At 48.0% G+C, this 19,781-nt stretch overlaps 1 protein-coding gene across 5 annotated transcripts in view; it reads left to right on the top strand.

Annotated features, from left to right (window-relative positions):
- Window positions 1–19,781, top strand: part of CASKIN2 (CASK interacting protein 2) — a 189,698-nt gene that overhangs the window by 8,977 nt on the left and 160,940 nt on the right. The gene's annotated exons all lie outside the window — the stretch shown is intronic.

The raw sequence follows: 19,781 nt of genomic DNA, 5'->3' as shown, positions 1-19,781 counted from the left end.
AAGGTCATCTTGATCCTGTTTACATTTACACCCAACCCATAGACCACTTGCTGGTTACTTGTTAATACTGATATGAAGGGTTTATGGTTCTGGTAATCATAGAAACTTTCATTTCATTCCGGGTAGAAACTTTGCAGAATTTCTGTTATCTGTTATTTTCAGTTGGAGTTAGTAGTGATTGAACTTGGTCACTTTTGCCCACAAAGTCCTTTGGGTCTATGCAAGTCCATTATAGCTTCAGAGAGCTCTGTGAGTTAGATCTCCCAAGTTCCAGTTTCTGAGAATTTTGGCCCTGATCCTGGATCTTTTATAATTTACCCATTTTAAGCTTCTTCCTTCATCCATAGACCATAGTACAGGCTTTCCCTCGAATAATTACTGTATGCAATTGATTATTTTTCTCCAAATATTTGCTTTCTTTTTCCTCTTCACCATTGTGTTTGTTTTATTTATTTATTCACTAGATTTATAGATCGATATTATTTATCTACAAAATTAGATCAATAATATTGATCTACAAAACCTTTAAATAAATTGTATAGTTCTAGTTATGTATCCTGTCTGCCTCTTATTTCCATACCTACAACAGCCACTGCTGTTATTATGGAGTCAAAATGTACCTCAACATCTTGTCCAACTCATTTACCAAAAATGAAAAGGACCTCTCTAACTTTAGAAGCGTAAGGGACGCAGTGGCTCAGTGGCTAAGATGCTGAGCTTGTCAATCAGAAAGTTTGGCAGTTCGAATCCCTAGCACCGAAAAATGGAGTGAGCTCCCGTTGCTTGTCCCAGCTTCTGCCAACCTGGCAGTTCAAAAGCATGTAAAAAATGCAAGTAGAAAAATAGGAACCACCTTTGCTGGGAAGGTAACAGCGTTTAGTCATGCTGACCACATGACCATGGAGATGTCTTCGGACAGCACTTGCTCTTTGGCTTTGAAACGGAGATGAGCACCACCCCTCAAGAGTCAGAAATGACTAGCACATGTGCAAGGGGAGCTTTTACCTTTACCTTTAACCTTAGAAGCAAAGTTAGACTTACTATGTCATGCCATAATACGTAAAGAATCCTCAGGCCCAAGAGGAGCTTTTAACCTGAATGAAATAAAGTGTAGAATGCTAACAAAATTCATAGTCCTCTGAAGCCCTCTGCTATGATGATCATGCCCGTTAGAAATCCAGTTCTCGTTGTACATAGAATATGAAACAAGGAACAAAACATTTTTCAATAATGTAATAGGCTCTAAAAATGTATGGGCACAGGTCAAGGTATTTGGATTACAAAAATTGATGTCATGTCCTCCAGCCCCCTTTTTTCTACTGGTTTCATATCTCACTTTATGTGAATTTAGTTCATGTGAGATTTTCAGGGAACCTGTACTTGTTTGGAAAAATAGCAGTGCGGATGATAAAGTAGCTTCCAATAGAGAACCAGATCTTGTTTCACCTGGACAAGCAATTCATTTGTCATTTTGATCATAGCCGAGTGGTTGTTGTGGAGATGGGCAATACTAATATCAGATAAAGAACCTAGTTCATATACTAAAGCATCAGGTGGTTTTGTCTTCAGGGTCAGTAAATGATGCATGTGGTCTTTGGAGTGTTTAAGATTTTAAGAAGGAACACTAAAATATCCAATGTGTAAGCCAGCAACACATTCTTATGCAGTATGGTCATATTTTTCCTCACACGAAAGCGGGCTTGCTCTATCTCTTGAAATCAATTAAACCCGAAGCGGATTTTTATAAATAGCCTAGTTAACTCCAGGCAGAAATGTTCTAATCCAGTGTTTTTCAACCTTTTTTGTGCAAAGGCACACTTTTTTCATGAAAAAAATCACGAGGCACACCACCATTAGAAAATGTTTAAAAAATTTAACTCTGTGCCTATATTGACTATATATAACACAAGGTGTTATATAGCAAATCAGATACTAAGGCCTAATGCCACAGAGGGGAGAGAAATTCATAAGTTTTCAAGATTTCCTGCACTGCTTCAAACATATACACTTAATACCAATGAATCCACAGCTATTATTTGATACAAGAAGATGGGTATGAAGAACGGAAAGAAATTTAAATTAATAAAAAAAGATGCCACTGAAATCATCTGTTTTAAATTATAATCCCTCTTCCTGACAGTGGATCAATAAAAAAAGATTATGCCCAATTCAAACTGGAAAAATACATTTAGCTCAAAAAAATAGGACCTGGCTACCTGAGAGACCGCCTCCTGCCAGTCACCTCCCAGGGATTTTATGAATTACCTCTCTCTCTCTCTCTCTCACACACACACACACACACACACATTCTCCCATGCACAGAGCGGGAAAGGCGGGACCAAAGCCCGGCCGCGAGCGAGGGAGCGCGTGGTGAGCAGCGACGCTGGGCTGCTTCCTTCTCCGCCGCCGCCGCCGCCTTCACTACCCAGCAGACAAAAGCGAGGGCCGGCCAGCGGGGGCTGCTTTTGCCGCGGCTGTCAGTCCCGGCGAAGGCCGCGCGTTGCGTGGCCGCCGGACTCGCTCCTAGCCCTTCTGGCCGCCAGACCCGCTCCTAGCCATTCCCTCTCTCTCAATTTCTCTTGGCTTGCAGCTGCAGCTGCTCTCAGGCAGGGTCAGCCCAGAGCCTGCAATGACAAGCCCCACCCTTGCGCGGCTCCCTCTTCCTCGGGCTCGTCGTCCCCTGGAGAAAATAGGATCGCGCACGTGTGCAACGGCCACGGGGCTTGCCCTAGCTCATTTTAAAAATGATTTTTTTGGGGAGGGGGGGCAAAATCGTACCGCGCACCTCTCATTTGACTTAAGCGTATCGGTTCTCTGCTATCGCGGTTCGGGTGCTGTCCTCCCCCTCCCTTCTCCTTTCATTGTCGCCCTTCCTCCCTTAACAGTTAGAGATGTCAGAGATATCAGAGATGTCCCGAGGCAAAAACACCCGGCGGGTGTTTTTCCCACGGCACACCTTACATTATGTCACGGCACACTAGTGTGCCGCGACACAGTGGTTGAAAAACGCTGTTCTAATCTGTACATTGTTAGCCTGATTTCCAACAGTAAAGATAACACATGTTCACCCCATTGTGTGTGGAGTCTTTGTGGTCGGGAAAGTTTGTTATAACATCTTCAAAATTCATTTGTAATTTTTGTTTTCTGTTCTTCACATCATTTTTGTAGCTCAATGAACCTTTCTCTCTTAACTAACTGTACACACAGGAAGGTCTCCACATTAATTTGGGAATGTGCCTTATGATGGTTGAGACTGCTGGGCAATTTTCTGCATTGCATTATGACTCAATATGAGTTCACTCCTAGGGGTTTAAGGAACTCCTCTGTCATCTTAAATATTCTACATTTCAATTGTGCAACAAGTGAAAGTTTGTTCAAGCAGTAATCCTCAAACCAAGCAGCTGGTTCCAAATTTTAAAACTATACTCATTCCCATTTTTGTATAAATTGTTCCTCTGTTTTTCAATTCTCTTTCCTTTCCTTTCCTGAATCAAGGATGCTTCAATGCAAAATATACTGTGGGTAATCCATCTAAACTTCTTAATGAATGGGTACGGGCGTAAAAAAAAAAAAGATGAAGCCGTGTTGGGCCAACACAAGGGTGTTACGAAAGGATATCTTCTGGATCCCCACAAAATTCAATATCTTTGCAATGATGACATTATAAACCTTGGTGAAGGGGAGTCCTGATCCCTGATAGGCAAGAAGAATGTTCCCCCTGGAACATTCAGATTATCCTGTTGCATCTGAAAGATCAAATGCCTCGTCAATAAACTCTGTTCTTCTTTCCCCAACTTGCTACTTTTAGATTCCAATGACCTTGACAGTTGTGGATTATGGGAATTCTCCTCTGGACACCCCTATGCTGGTCCAAGGGTCTGTGGGGTTTTCTTTTTTTGGTTTCAGATGTGAAGAATCTCTTGGGGCGAATGGTAAAGATGCTGTTTTATCACTTCAGTATTGGCAGATGAGGCAATGTCTTTGATTTATCTATCTTATAAAGGAGCCAAATTCAGAAGAAAGATTGTAAAGAACTCATCAGTTCATTAGAACTTTGGAGGAAGTGTGAGGTAATGGAAAGAGGAGCATGTTAATCTTCTAATACCAGAAAAGATTTGTCTTGTTGAATTATTACAGGGCCTTTCTCCACTTCACATAAAGTCTATGCTTGTCTGATTGTTTCTCCCAGAGGACAGTCCCAAAAGGTGCTTTTTCAAAAAGCAACTGGACTTTGTTTTTCCTGGAAGACCTTTTGCTTCTCATCCAAGAAGGTTCTTCAGTTCTGACTTCAAGAAAAAACAAAGTCCAGTTGCCTTCTGAAAAAGCATCTTTGGGACAACCATGACCTGGATGACTGGTAATCTCCATAGACACTCCCAGAGAAAAGGGAGATGGTCTTGTGAAGAGGCAAAAAAACAGGTTAATACACAGGAGCCTCAGGCAGTGACTTGTTGGAAAGTTTCAATCAGAAATCTGGGTTAAAACCATAAGTACCGTATTTTTCGGCGTATAAGATGCACCTTTTTCCCTCAAAAAAAAAAGGGTGAAAATCTGGGTGCATCTTATACCCTGAATACAGCATTTTTGGCCTTCTGAAACTTTGTCCCTTTTGCAAAAATGGCCATGTATAGCCTTTAGGAGGCTCCCAGAGTGCTCCTGGGGGCTGGAGAGGGCAAAAATGAGCGAAAATGGGCCGTTTTTTGTTCATTTTTGCCCCCCTGACCCCCAGGAGCACTCTTGAAACCCCCTAAAGGCTATGCATGCTACATATTTTTTTTACAAAAAACGGGCCCATTTTCGCAAAAAACGGGCCAATTTTTGGGAGGCCTGCAGAGTGTAAAATCTTTTTTAAAAAATTTGCCTCTTTAAAATCTTGGTGCATCTTATACTCTAGTGCATCTTATACTTCAAAAAATATGGTATACCTTCTTGCTTTTGTTTCCCCCTTTTTACTTCTCTTGACTTTTTTTAAAAAAATGAAAGAATATAACAGTTGGCTAATAAGATTTAAAACATCAGGTACTGCTAGAGAAATATGAGCAGGCACACAACAAAGCTGAAATATCACAGAGCTAATACTGTATACTCAGATACATCTTTAGAAGGTTATACTACAAAATGTATTGTATCTGTTTGCTAGTCAAAATCTAAGTTTTATGCTTAACAAAATGCTTGGGTTAACATTATTTACATTCTGCTTATGTGCTGCTTAGACACTGGCTATCTTGCTGCCAGCTGCAAGATTCATTTAGAAACTTTTCAAAACAGATGCACATAAAATTTAGCCAATGCATTAATAGTCAAGAATGTTTTAGAGGCTCCTGTAGGCCTACAATAGCTGTTACATTTTCTGCTAGAAATCAGCTTCTGTGCTTCCTTGTGCTTCAATATTCTCTTCCCACCCTGTTAATGCTTTTTGGTGGGAAATGGATTTCAAGAGGACTACCATGTCCTTGCTTCAAATGTTTATTCCAAAGAAGCTGAGAGAAAAGCTAAACTCTGAAAGTGATGAGAATCTGGCTTTTTATTTCTTAAAAAAAATGTTCCCCTGAAAACATGCATGAGTAAAATTCACAGTAAACGTGCAATTGGACTGAGCATCCTCAGAATATCTTAAAGTTCTTATTGATGCTTTACTATGCAGGGAACCTTTGAAGCTTTGAGGAAATCAAAAGAAAGGGCAAAGGCAGAATAAAGTTTTTGAAGTTCTGAATCTATTGGTGAAAAGGCTCATCTTCTAGCTCCAGCCACCCAGTGGCCTCCCTCTGATGAAAAGCAGCAAGGCCAGTGGACTGGAGCTCATGTGCAAACAAGCAGTGGCTCACATTTGTAGCCCACCCTGCCAATTATTGGGCATCCATGTTTTTTCTTCACCTTTTTGGATTTTTTCAGTGACTGAATTTGCACAATACACTAGACCAAGCGGGAGGCAGGGAGTATGACAAGGTTTGGGGGGATGGTGCCCACACAGACAGCACACAGACCAACTCCTGGGTTTCTTTCTATTGCAACAGTCACATATACAGTAAAGCTTCCCCACCTTTAAATACCCAAGGGGTGCCTATTATTTAAGCAAGTTGTCTCCCTTTCACATTCTTATTTGTCAGTTACCTTCAGATTTACCTTTCCTGAGATTATTAAGAGTTCTTACCTCTTGTTCAATTCTCAGACCAACCACTGCTAATCTGTAGCCGGCTGGGTTTGACCTTGGTTGTTTCCAAAACAATTGAGTGTGGGAAAGTAGATTTTCCCACCTCACTATGTTCCTATGCTTCCTCTTGTAGGTGGCTTCACTGAGCAATTGCTGCTGGACTAGATCAACCTGCCACTTTAAACCTATAACAAGGATGGTTTTTTTTTACCCTTCTTTGTTGCCCTTATCAGCCTTCCTTCCTTCCTTGTATCTGTGACCACCAGGCTGCTCTTTGACTATGAGATTTTCATCTTCATTGTTCCCACCTCCCAATCCTCAGCCATCACTCTATAGCAGAGGTGTCAAACTTAAGGCCCATTGGCCGGATCCGGCCCGCAATGTGGCCGGGTTTGGCCCACAGGGCTGTCCTGGTCCACCCAATGCGAAGAGGAAAGATTGGGCCAGCGTAGCTTTGGCCTGCTCTACTCAATGCAAAGAAAAACATGCCAGCAGTTTGGGAAGTGGCGTCAAGCTGGCCATGCCCACCCAGTTGGCCACGCTCACCCAGGCTTCCAAGATCAACCACAGCCCTGATGCGGGCCTCAATAAATTGAGTTTGACACCCCTGCTCTATAGTCTGGTTCTGGCTTGGTTCTCCAGTGCACTGCTCAGAGAGTCCAAATGCTGGGTTTAACACAGCCTATCTGCCCTTGGACTGAGTGATGTTTTTGTTGACCACGCCTCCCTTTGCCTGCACATGCTCAGTTCGAAAACTCAGTCCGCCCGAGCTAGGACTGTTTTGGGAGAGCTCCAGTCTAAGAGCAGAAAGGCTGGAAAAAGTTTCCCAATTTGGACCACGTTTAACTTCTCAGATAAAGGAAATCACGCTTCTACATCAGGTCTGTCCTTTTGCCTCCATTGAGGTTTCTGTCGCTTTAAGAGAAGGGCTGCCGGGTTTCCCTGCTGTTGCTAATTGCAAGCACTGCAGGGGGTTGAAAAGGCTTGCACAGCGGGGGCTGGCTAGCAACTGGAGCAAAGGGTGGGGTAAACCAAGTTCCCTGTCGGAGCAGGGGCGTCCCACGGAGAGGAAAGGTCCAGCGAAGGCTCTGGGAAGGCTCTAAAGCCGGCGAGCCGGATTGCTAGGATTCCCTCGCCTGCTCCATTTTGCCCGGCATCAGCAGCGACGGCTGGAGTCTTCGCGCGCTTTTTGAGGCTGGAAAGAGCGGGAAGCGGCTGCGTGCGCACCCCCGCCATTTTGGATCGATCCGACTCACTGTGCAGAGCGGCAAAGCTCGGAGCGTGCAAGGAGCGAGGACAGCAAGAAGAGCCCAGCCAGCCAACGGAGCCTCAGCGAGCCCTCAACGACTGCAGAACGCCGCGGGGAGGCTGGAGACTAGACTGGGGAGCCAGCTAGTCTCTCCCTCCGGAAAATAAGCTAAGTCTCGGGGAACCGAGGGCGGTGGGAGGAAGGAATCCGACCCCAAGGCGGCCCTTCCCTCCTGGAGATTCTGCCAGCGCTTTTGGACCGCAAAGGCCAGCGCGTGCCCATCCCAAACCCAGCTATATTCCAGGCCTCGTGGGGACCTGAAATGGCTGAGGAATGCAGGGAGGCCTTAGGGGAACAGGTGGGGCCCTCCAGCAAACGCAGCAAGCTGGATCCCTCTGCAAATAAAGGCATAGGGCACAAAGGCTCACTTGAAAGGTCTTCTCCAAGAGCCACAGTGGATCCCAGGGAGGGTTCAAGGCCCCTTCAGCCAGAACCTAGCCCGGACCGTCACAGCAGGGAGTCAGCTTCCCCTGATCATGAGGCCCAATCCCCCGGGGAAAGTGAATTCTTGTTTGGGAATAACTATGCATCTAGGGATCCATCTCCTGAAGCATCTTGGGGGTACCCCGACTCCCCTAGCTCCTCCATTGGAGAGGAACGAGATTCTGTCCAGAACTCCCCCCTTGGGAGGGGTGGACCCAGCTCAGGCAGGCCTAGCCAGCGCAGGCCCAGTAAACAAAAGAGAAAAAGGGGAAAAAGCCCTGCTCTTTCCGATGAAATGAGGGAGGTAATTTCCTTAGCCATCTCCCAAGGGATAGCTGAGGGCATTAAGCGCAAAGGCTCTCGCAAGGGCAAGGCCCCAAAGGAAAAACGCAAACCTAGGGCCTCCACTTCTAAGGAGCCTGCATCCTCCTCCCCATCTTCAAGCCCTTCCCACTCTGGGCTTTCAAGTTCTGAGCAGGAAGAAGGGGAGATCTTCGTCCTTTCCGAGGATGAGAACCCTGCCCCTGACAAGCCAAAATTCACTGGCCTGTTTCAGCCGTCATTATTCAAGTCTATCTTACACAAAGCCATGACGGCCACAGAGTTAGGCCCCACTTCCAGACCTGAGGCCTCTCAGGCTTCCACTTCCAAGGATCTTAAGCATGGGTTGTTCAAAGAGACGGTAGAGACTCCCGAGGTTATTCCCGTGCCAGACCTATTTATGGACACGGTGCAGCGCCAGTGGCTACAGCCGGGCACCCTGACCAACCCCAGTGGGGGGGATAGAACTCTATATGCAGTAGAACAGTGGTCCCCAACCCCCGGTCCGCGGACCGGTGCCGGGCCGTGGAGTACCTGGCACCGGGCCGCACAGCGGCCGGGGACCATGATCGCTGCAGCGGCCGGGGGCCATATTTGCAACTTTGTAGTCCTCATGAACGCGCCCTTTCTCTGCCCCCCCCGCCGCCCCAGATGTGCAGGGCTGGGGGGGCGAGGGGAGGCCCGATCTCCCCCCCCGCCCTCTTGCTCTGCTCGCCCCGTGAGGGAAGGGGCGGCGGCGGCGGCCTCGGCCCGAACTTGGGATGCTGCTGGCGGAGGCTGCCTGGGAGACGAAACTTTGTCCGCGGACTCACCCGGCCCGCCTGCCCCGTGGAATGACGAGGGGGGGGCAGGAGGGGGCGGCGGCGCTGCATTTTCCTCCCAAGGAGAAACTAAGGTTGCGGGGGGGAGGGGCGCAGCGCGGCCGTTTCGGGGGAACTTGGGGAGCTTTGCCGTTCCGAGAGGCGCTTCGCACGCAGCCCCACCCAGGTGGGAGATGTTTTCCTCCGCCGAGGCGGGGAGGGGGGGCTTTATGTAAGACTCGCGGCGCAGCTCTGCCCCCCCTCCTGGAGTGTCACCTGCCTCCCGCCCCTCCCCCCCGCCGCTCCGCCGCAGCGCTTTTTGTGTCAGGCCGGCGGGGCTCTCGGGGGCCCTTCGGCCGCAGCCCGCCTTCTCCCCCTCTTCCCTTCATGGAGCGCGGCACGGAGGCCCACCCCCTCGGAAGCAGCCGGCCTCCGCCGCGCCAGCCGCCCGCCCGCCCGAAGTAGGACACAGGGCCATCTTTTTCCCCCGCCGAACTGCAGCGAGGAAAAAGGGCTGCCCGAGCGAGCGGATCGCGGGGTCGGTTCTCCCTCCCTTCCCCCGACGGCCAAGGAGGAGGAGGCGGGGCGGCCTCGTGGGCTGTCGGCCTTGGCGTGAAGGAAGCCCCCCCCCGCCATGCGGAACGCGCGCCCAGGATGGCCGCCTTCCCACCCGCCGGTCCGGAAGGCCGAGGGAGGCTCGTCTGACTGGTCCGCGGCGATAAAAAGGTTGGGGACCACTGCAGTAGAAGATAAAATGGAGGAAATCCTCAAATTCCCGGAAGTAGATGCCCCAGTCGTGTCTCTGACTTCCAATTCCAACCTGCCGGCTGAGCTCCTAGAGGGACTTAAGGCAGAAGATAAGAGGTCAGAAAAGGCATGTCAGAAGACACACATGGCGTCTGCCTGGGCCATCAAGGCATCCACCTCTGCCTCCTTTTTTATTAGGGCCACCCTATTCTGGCTGCGCCAACTCAGGTCCAGACCCCCGCCCAGGAAATCTAGGTGGCGCCATGAGCTAACCAAGATTATTACTGCTGTTGAGTATTCGGCGGATGCCACCTTGACAGCAGCAAAATTCTCTTCCAGAGCTCTAGCTTCCAATATCACCTCCTGCCGCCTTCTATGGCTCAGGCATTGGCAGGCCGAAATGAAAGCTAAATGGAAGCTGGCATCGGCCCCATTTAAAGGGGGCCTTCTGTTTGGAGAGGCCCTGGACAAGTTTGTCACCGAAACCAAGGACAAACGCAAGATCCTTCCGGCAACCTTTAAAAGGGGTGACCGGAAAGGGGCGGGATCTTTTCGTAAGAGACCCTACAGGAGCCAGGAAACAGGGCAATCTTCTCACCCTTCCTCCTATCAGAGGCCATTTCAGGCAGGGGGGGATAGGCACCAAGACAGATCCTTCGGGGTTCGTGCCAACCATTCCCAGTCTTCCTTTCGGAGACCATTCCGAGGAGGAGGAAACAACAGTGGTGGATCTCGGCCCTTTTGTAAAGGAAAGTGACGGTCGCAGGGATCCCCCCATCGGGGATCGGCTACAGCTGTATGCCGACAGGTGGGAGGAGATAACATCGGACAAGTGGGTCCTCAACACCATTCGCAAGGGCCTTGTCCTGGACTTCCTATCCTTTCCCCAAAGAAAGTTTATCCACTGTCCTACCCCCAGGAACCCAGAAAAGAGGGAGCGCATGAGGGCAGAAATCCGCCATCTCCTAGAGATAGAGGCGATAGAGCCAGTCCCCAGGGTTCAGCAGGGGAGGGGCTTCTATTCGATCCTCTTCCTAGTGCCCAAGAGTTCAGGGGGGTGGAGGGCCATCTTGGACCTCAAGAGCCTAAATCAGCATCTGGCTTACAAGAGGTTCAAGATGCAGTCACTCCACTCCATCCTGGACTGTGTGAGGGAGGGGGACCTATTGACATCAGTAGATCTCAAAGAGGCCTACCTGCATGTCCCCATCCATGTGGCACACAGGCAGTTCCTGAGGTTCTGTGCGGAAGGGGAGCATTTCCAGTACAGGGCTCTTCCCTTCGGGCTATCATCTGCGCCCAGAACATTCACCAAAAGGCCCTCATGCTCGAGGCGGAAGCGCTGGGCAGGTGGGCGGAACGTCATCTGGCTTCTCTCAGTGCAGATCACATCTCCGGCGTAAGCAACCAGGAAGCAGACTGGCTGAGCCGCCAACGCATCGACCACTCGGAGTGGTGCCTGCACCCGGACCTGTTCCAGCAGATCGTGAGGAGATTCGGCAAGCCACAGGTAGACCTGTTTGCCACACACAACAACACACAGCTCCCACGCTTCTTCAGTCGCTACTGCTCGCCCCAGGCAGAGGGAACAAATGCTCTGAGGTCAGCGTGGCCTCAGGGACTTCTGTATGCCTTCCCTCCACTTCCGCTCATCCCTCAAGTGGTGAACAAACTCCTGACCGAAAAGGCAGACCTCATTCTGGTGGCTCCCTTCTGGCCCAGAAGGCCCTGGTACGCAGACCTGGTCAGCCTCTCAGTTCAAAGACCTCGGAGGATCCCCCGGGACAAGATTGCCCTCAGCCAGGGGGCCATCACCCATCCGGAGCCCCAGTGGCTGCAGCTAGCCGTTTGGCACTTGAGGGGGAGCTTCTGAGAAAGCAAAAATTCTCTGACCAGGTCATTCGAACAATCCAAGCGTCCAGGAAGCCCGCTACGACTAGAATCTACGATGCCACCTGGGCCGCCTTCTCACAATGGTGCAAGACTAAGAACATAGTGGCCTCCTCAGCCTCGATCCCTCAGACCCTAGACTTTTTGCAAGAGGGTCTGGATAAGGGCCAGTCAGCACCCTCAGACGCCAGGTTGCAGCGTTGTCTACCATCCTGGCAAAGGGCGCCTCTCGCTCGCTGAGTCAGCTCCCTCAGATCAAGAGTTTTCTCAAGGGAGCAGCGAACATCAGCCCTCCAGCTGTTCACCGGTATCCGTCATGGGATCTTCCATTTGTGCTTAAGGCCCTGACCAAAGCCCCATTTGAACCTTTGAAAAAGACCAGTCTCCGCCACCTCACCATCAAGACCGCTTTCCTGGTGGCCATTACATCCGCTCGCAGGGTTTCCGAGCTTGCTGCGCTCTCTGTCAGGGAGGATTTGTGCGTAGTTCACCCGGACAGAGTAATATTGAGACTTGATCCGTCATTTGCTCCGAAAATTAACTCTCTGTTTCACAGGACTCAAGAGCTTATTTTGCCCAACTTCTGTCCCCATCCTTCTCACCCTAAGGAGCGTGAGTGGCACAAGCTGGACGTGAGACGGGCCGTGCGCACGTATGTAAAGAGAACAAAGGACTACCGCCGGTCAGAGGCATTCTTTGTCTCCTTCCTCCCTGCGTCCCTGGACCGCAAGGTCTCCTCTCACACTGTGGGACGTTGGCTGCGTGCTTGCATCAAACTGGCATATGAACACCAGGGCAAGACGGCTCCGGGACGGGTCACCGCTCACTCCACCAGGAGCGCTGCAACGTCTGCAGCCTGGGCAACCCAGGCCTCTATCCTAGACATTTGTAGAGCGGCCACCTGGGCTTCCCCCACGGCCTTTATTAGAAACTATAAGATTGACACCTTTGCCTCAGCCGAAGCCTCCTTTGGCAGAAGAGTATTACAAAGAGTGGCTGAAATGCCAGAGGCTTCGGCGCTTCCCCACCCTGGGACTCAATAGCTTGGGCATGTCCCAGCATTTGGACTCTCTGAGCAGTGCACTGGAGAAAGACCGTTGGCTTACCTGAACGGTCGTTCTCAGGGCACTGCGAAGAGAGTCCAAACCCACCCGGGTGTTTGTATATTGAACGATGTGGCTGTATTGACTGTAATGATTACAGGACGGTGCCTTCGTTTTCGAACTGAGCATGTGCAGGCAAAGGGAGGCGTGGTCAACAAAAACATCACTCAGTCCAAGGGCAGATAGGCTGTGTTAAACCCAGCATTTGGACTCTCTTCGCAGTGCCCTGAGAACGACCGTTCAGGTAAGCCAACGGTCTTTCTATTGCTGGGGTGACTTCTAGTTTCTGCTCAAAGTTTGTGGTCATTGGCAAGGCAGGTGGGTTGGCTCCGCTTTAGATGGGATCCTTTATTGCTGCTGGGCTTCTTAGTACACAACCTGGTTTTGAGCTGTCTAACTGATAGGGCAGATTGGTTTGCCACTGGTGGTGGTCTGGGCTGGTCTTCTACTGTTACTTCTGGTAGGGCTTAAAGTAGCCCCCTGTGTGAGCTTCTTATGTCCCCAACTAGGAATTTCTCCTATTGTCCTGCCTAGGTTTAGATTGCATTGGAGTTGAAGCTATCTCTCGGTGGATCTGGTGGTGTCCCCACCAACTTCTTTCTCTCCCTGACTAGACCTGCAGAAAATTGGCTGCCCTAATTGCAGTGAAAGGACCAGCCAGCTGAGGTCTTCCTCTGTTCCTCTCTTTTTGGTGAAGGAGGAACGGTCTCCATTCACTTGGATCAGGCTTTAGTTCTTTGCTGCCTTGACAATATATCTCATTGCTACTATCATATTCTCCCACTGTTGATCCTGCTGGCCAAACTTCCCAATGCTTTTCTAGGTGTTTTCTTAGCCTGAAAACCTGGATATTGCCAGTCTCCCAATTGTACTCCCAATTGAAAGTTCTCATGAAAAGCCAACCCATATTTTTGTACTGGCCAATCTGCTAGTAAAGTCTCCTAGCCCTGTTCCCAACTTCCATTGACTGATCTGCCAGCTGAATTTACTAAGTCTGCTGATTTTCCTCCCAAATATTCCTGTGTTGGCCAATCTATCAGCCAAATTCTCTTCACCATTGGAATTTGGTCTGGTCTATGTCATGGCTTTCTTTCTTCTGGGGCTTTACCGTTTTTCCCAGTTCCGGATCTCCCTACACAGCTTGAGTTCTTTGACCCTTTCAGTGTTTTTGCAGCACCTACTACTCAAGAAGCATAGTCTTTGGTAGTCCTCTCCTTGCCCACCACTGTTAAATCCAGCCAGCCTGCCTTTCTTCAAAGCCAGCTGATTTCCTCTTGACACATGAACATGAACATAGGTCTATATGCAGTACAAATCACCTCAAGAGACAAAGGACTTATGTGTTTGCAATCAACTAGCTCTAGCATATTGTGGGCATAAAGTTATTACTCTCTTGAGTGAACCATGCCATTCACTTTATGCCATTACTCAGTTTTATTTACTTGAGTATAGCCTACTCGGAGAAAACAGTAATTATGTTTTATTAAACTGGCTTCAGAGTTGGCATGTTTTCTGAACCAAGCTAATGAGTTAACAAACTGGAGAAAACAACAACAACAAACAACAACAACTTGCATGCGGCAAGTTCTCAACAACTCTGGCTGACTCAAATAATGAGTAGGGGAAGAGATAAGCTGAGGGAAGTTTTAAAAAGTGTGCTGGAGACTTTGTCGTGTTCAAAGTTACATACACTAAATTATTATGAGGACTATTCATTCTATATCAAAGGTTCCTGGCAAGTAATACCTAAGATCTTATCTTGGGACAGGTGAACAGAAAATTATTTATAGAACCTGTTTTCAGTGTGAGTGTTCAACCACAGGAGGTTACAATAACAATTGTACAGTGAGTATTTTTAAATATGCAGATTGCTTTCTTTACTCTCCCAGGTACTACAGTACATTCCTTAAGTTCTTGAAAACAAAAGAAGGTGGTGAAATTTACAAACAGGGGTCAGGTTTTCCTTGCTTAACTTTTTATAGGCCAAACTGTGCTTCACAGTAAGGGATTAATTTGACAAATCTTGTGGGATTTTCATTTTCTGAGCATCTTGCTGCTGGTAGTTCTTTGAAACTCTTTTTGTTTGTGTCAGTCTAAGGAATGATCGCATCCTAGTTATATAGATGTAAATATGGGTGTGTTTTTATATGTTGTTGCTTTTCTTGTATTTGTCTTGCACGGTCTGCTTGATTTTGCAGTGTGCTTGCTTAGTTTCTTATAAAAAAGCTACAATGCATGAAGCGACAAGAGGTTTTGTTTATCAGCCAGCAGAGCCTGACACTGATTAGGACTGAGAGGGAATAACTGGCTCAAGGTCACCCAGAAGCTTTTGTGCTTCAGGGAGGCCTAGACTCAAGGCTGCCCCTTCCTAATCTAGCGCCTGAACCAAACACTACATCACACTGGCTCTGTCTGTACATACTGCATACATATACATACAATCCCCGGGTTAAGAATGAGTCCCATTCCTAACTCTTTCTGTAATCCAAATTTATATTTGTGTTGGAACTTGTACTTACAAATGGAGTGCCTATTATTAAAAATGGCGGACAGCATTCTCCATGCGATGCTTCCAGGAAACCGCTGAGAACAGGCTGTATATTAAAAATGTGCGACTTCAGCAGTTCCTGAAAGCATTGTACAGCTTCAGCGCTTTGTTGACTCAAGGAAGAGAACACTGTCTGCCATTTTTTGTAATAGGCAGCCCATCCATAACTAGGGATTGTCCTTAAGTCAGACGTTCTTAACCCGGGGACAATATGCGGATGCACATACATAATATTTGAAATCCCAGTGTAATAGATATAGACATTCTCCTTCAGAATTAATAAGATAGATCTGTTACATTAGGATTTCTGCTGTAGGAATGAGCTCTAAGTCCTATCTATTTCTATCAAGTTTATTAGATGATGGAGAGAAGCTAGAGTACAAAGTGCTCGAGCTGTGGCCCTATGTGATATGTTGTTTTATTAATAGCAAGTGAGTTAAAATGTTTTATATGCAAACATCTGTCTGTGCCTAACATCTGCATTGTCTAGATCCTAATTATAAGTTAACTGAGCATCAGTTAAGAAGTACCCCTGGACCAAATGCAAGCTCCACTTAGTGCAACCTTTGGACACAGCAAAGGGCAGCACTTAGCCAACTTTGCTGAGTTTAGAAAGTGCTCTCTCTCTCTCTCTCCCTCCCCCTCTCTCTCCCTCCCCCTTCTTTCCCTCCCTCCTACTCTGTGTGAATGTGTGTGTGTGTGTGTGTGTGTGTTGTGGGAAACCAAGTTCATTCCTGGGTGGGAGACCCAAGATTCTTGACAAAGCTGAGAAGTGGGTGGGTGGGTGGGGACCTGAGGAAGAAAGCAATGGCAAACATTTACATACTGTTGCCATGAAAACCACATGTGTTCACCAGGAATTTAGTTGATTCAAAGAAGCCTATACCTTTACTGTTTCTAACAAGAGCTAGTCAGATGCTTCTAGGGATTCAGCATCCCTTCCCCCACCCTGCATAGTTTCCTCTTGGTGTCCATTATTTAGAGAGAGATTTCTCTGAACACAGAGGTTCCATTTAGGTTCCAGGCATTTGTTTATAAGTTGTTTTTTATTTATTGTATCTTATCATTTGGTGACTTAATACTCCCTGAAAGCTAAATAATAGTTTCTCCCAAAGGTTCTTCACTCCAGTTATATATAGTCTCCTAAAGTTACTTTCCCTTGTAAAGCGGCGGGTGGAAGAGGGTAGTGAAAAGCATGAACAGACTTTATATCTCTCCTATATGTTATCCATTTTGAACATAAGGACATAAGCAGAGCAACCCCCTGGCGCAAGTCCAGCAGTCTGCTCAAAAAGTCTCCCCCCCCCACACCTTACTATATTTAGTCCAGACCATTGCTTGATTTTGGAATATTCAATGGCTGGTATGTTGAATGTTCAACTCCTCCGACCTAAAAACTGTTTGCTTCAGAGCTTTCCTAATTATTCTTATTGTTATTTGTCGATTTATGTGCCACAAGCCCTTAACACCCGACTCCCTTTGAGACAGAAAAAGAAGGAGGTCCATTATTGGTGACAACTGTGCCAAGCAGTAAGCATATTTTCATAATCATCTTACACGATCTGAAGAAACCACAGCCACTGGGGATGTTTTGAGTGGAGTCTTTCTGGGAGCTTTCCTGTGGATTAAGGGAGCTTCTGTTTTCTTCTGCCTGGAAGAGAAAAAACAATGATTTCTCAGCTATGTCTTGGTAGTTTAAAAAAAAAAGGTCTTGCCTAGAAAAAGGTCCCAGTTGGGATACTGAAAGGACACACCGGATTGTCAATCTGTTGTGTAATTCCCCGTTGCTATATGTGTTTGGTGTACCGCAGCAAACAATCCCTGCATTTTATAAATTTATATACAGAATATTAACACTATGTCTGGATATCTTATCTGAAAGTATAAGCTATATATGCACAAGAAGAAGAATGCTGTTGGGGTAGTACTGTCTGAGTAAGAGAGTCCATACCTTACTCTCACTTCTACTTCAACTCAGGCCCAACAGTCTCTTACTTATTATGACCTTATTATGTCTATTAACAGAGGAAAAGGTGCTGCAGCTTTTTTTTTAATGTGCTGGCAGACTTTCTTTTCAATGTAAACACACATTTGGTCCTGCAATACTTCCTCCCCATGCTCCTATCTGAATAGGTCAAGCTCAACTAAAATACTTTTTTATTTATGCCACATAGGATAAGCCTTTGAGTAACCTTGGAGAAGATGGCATGAGGTCAAGAAATGAGGAATGGCTGCTGGTTGTCCTTCCAAAATCGTCTTGTTTGAAAAGAGCCATAGCTATAAACAATGACAGCCTTTCCCAAGTTAGGATCCTCCATCAAGGGTCAACCGGTCTCATCATCCCCAGCCAGCACAGCAATTGCCTTTGTGGGTAGGACAGTGCGAGTTACAGTTCAAAACCAGAGAAATGAAAGATTGGCAAATGTACACATCTGGGTTTTGATTTTTGTTTCAATAACGTGTGCCTCTTTTTGCTGCACAGTTACACAATCCTTCTAGATTATGGTTTAGACAAATTATATCATCTGATCAATATACACATATTAATAATGGAACAGGAATCTACCCCCACCCTAAACACAAGAGAAGATGGTCAAAAAGGGCGTTGGTACTTACCTGATATGCCTCTTCTCATAGTAGGGGAGGAATATCCAGGATGGGATGACCTTATCCGCTCGTTGATTGGACTGAGTCAGATAAGATCTTGGGGACCCCTGTGGGGGGTTGCTGGCTGGGACCCATGTCCACCTGTGTGTGGGGGGGAAACCAGAGGTGGCAGCCCCGTGGGCAGGGCTGATCCCAGGGAAGCCATATGTGGGGGGGATTGCCACCCCTGAGGAAGACCCCAAAGACCTGATATGTTAATAGGGATCCTTGCTTGCAATGTGGGTGCCACCCCTGTAGTCCCGCCTGTTGCAGAGATTCCAGGGGCCTTCCCCTTCTGTGCCAGGCCTGGAATGGACTTAAGGCCACTTGCCTTTTTGTAGAGCTGCTCCAGCTTCCTGTGCCTTCACCTTTCATACTTAGTTGGCTTGGAAGGCTTGTGACCACCCTCTGCCTCCAGCTCCGCCCTGAGGGAAAGGTGCTTCTTCTTATCTCTAGCCTTTGCTCCCCTCCCCTTCTGGGCAGCCTCTGGGGTGGTCACTAACCTTGGTTGATCCTCTGCCCCTCTGGTGGGGCTGCTGGCTGTTGCTGCAGGTACTCGAGTCCTGCCGGTCTCCTCGTTGCCACTGGGCGCCGCCATCTTGGAACATGTGGCTTCTCATGGCTTCAAGATGGCGCCCGTGCCAGGAGACAAAGTTTTCTTTTAAAACTTCTGTTCTGGTGGCTTGTGCTCCAAGGAGCTGCTGCGCGCCTCTGCCACTGTTTTTCCGCTTTCTGGCGCCACTAGAGCCTTGGCTCTGCCCGTGGACCCCGTCCAATGACATGGGCCACGTGGAAAATGGCGCGAGCGCTTTGCAGCGTTTGGGAAGCCATGGTTCGCTGCTCAACCCAGCGGGGAGCAGCGGAGCACTCCAGTGCCCGGCAGAGTTCCCGCAGTGAGGCTCACCTTCTGGGCAGGGATCCAGCACCACCCTCGCTTGCCGGTGATCCGCTTTGCACCCCGCGGTGCTTGGGGAAGCCGCGGCTTGCCGCTCGACCCTGTGGGGAGCGGTGGAGCACTCCAGCACTGCTGGTGCCTTCGCAGCAGGGCTTGCCTTTCGAAGGCTTGTGCCCTTTGTCTCCTCCTTGCCCGGCAGATTTCTTTTCTGATTGATGCTTGTCTCACTCAGAGGCCTGGGCAGCATGCTGCCCCTGGGGGCGGGGGGGCTTTTGACAATCCTTTCTCAGCTCAGGGAGCTTTCAGCTCGCATGCGGCTGTTGCGGTAGGGAGACAATTGAATTTTTTCGCTTTCTTTAAATTTCTTCAAATTTATCGGAGATCCAGGATGGCAAACCATCCAGTTGAGGGACTGAGTCAATAACTGGGCAGTGTCTGGTGGATCAAGAGCTTATCTGACTCAGTCCAATCAACGAGAGGATAAGGTCAACCCATCCTGGATACTCCTCCCCTCACTATGGAGAAAAAAGAGTGCTGGTCATTTATCATGTCTCAAAGGTACTTTTCCAAAAGACAACTGGACTGTCTTTTTCCCTTGAGGAAGAAGAAGAAAAGGTTTCGCTTCTCATCCAAGAAGCTTCATCAGTTCTGGCAGGATGGTAGGGTGATGGAAGGATTAGTTCCAACAGGATTGGGGGTGGGTGGTTGAAAGGATCATATAGCTTTGCAGTCTTCTGGTCTGCATTGTATTGTTAGGCAGTAGATTCAAACAAATGCACACTGGAGAGTTAAAGGCAGATTAATTCACTAGTGTTTGTTCAATATTTCAGAGATCAGATCCATAATCCTTATAGAGGACAGGGTAGAAATGGATTGGTGTGACCTTTCCTGGTTTAGGAAATTAAGTGACAAAGGTGATCAATTCCTCATAAGAACCTTGTTCTGATT

Source organism: Thamnophis elegans, chromosome 2, assembly GCF_009769535.1.
Source record: "Thamnophis elegans isolate rThaEle1 chromosome 2, rThaEle1.pri, whole genome shotgun sequence".
NCBI classification, from domain to species: domain Eukaryota; kingdom Metazoa; phylum Chordata; class Lepidosauria; order Squamata; family Colubridae; genus Thamnophis; species Thamnophis elegans.
This window is presented reverse-complemented; position numbering and strand designations above follow the sequence as displayed.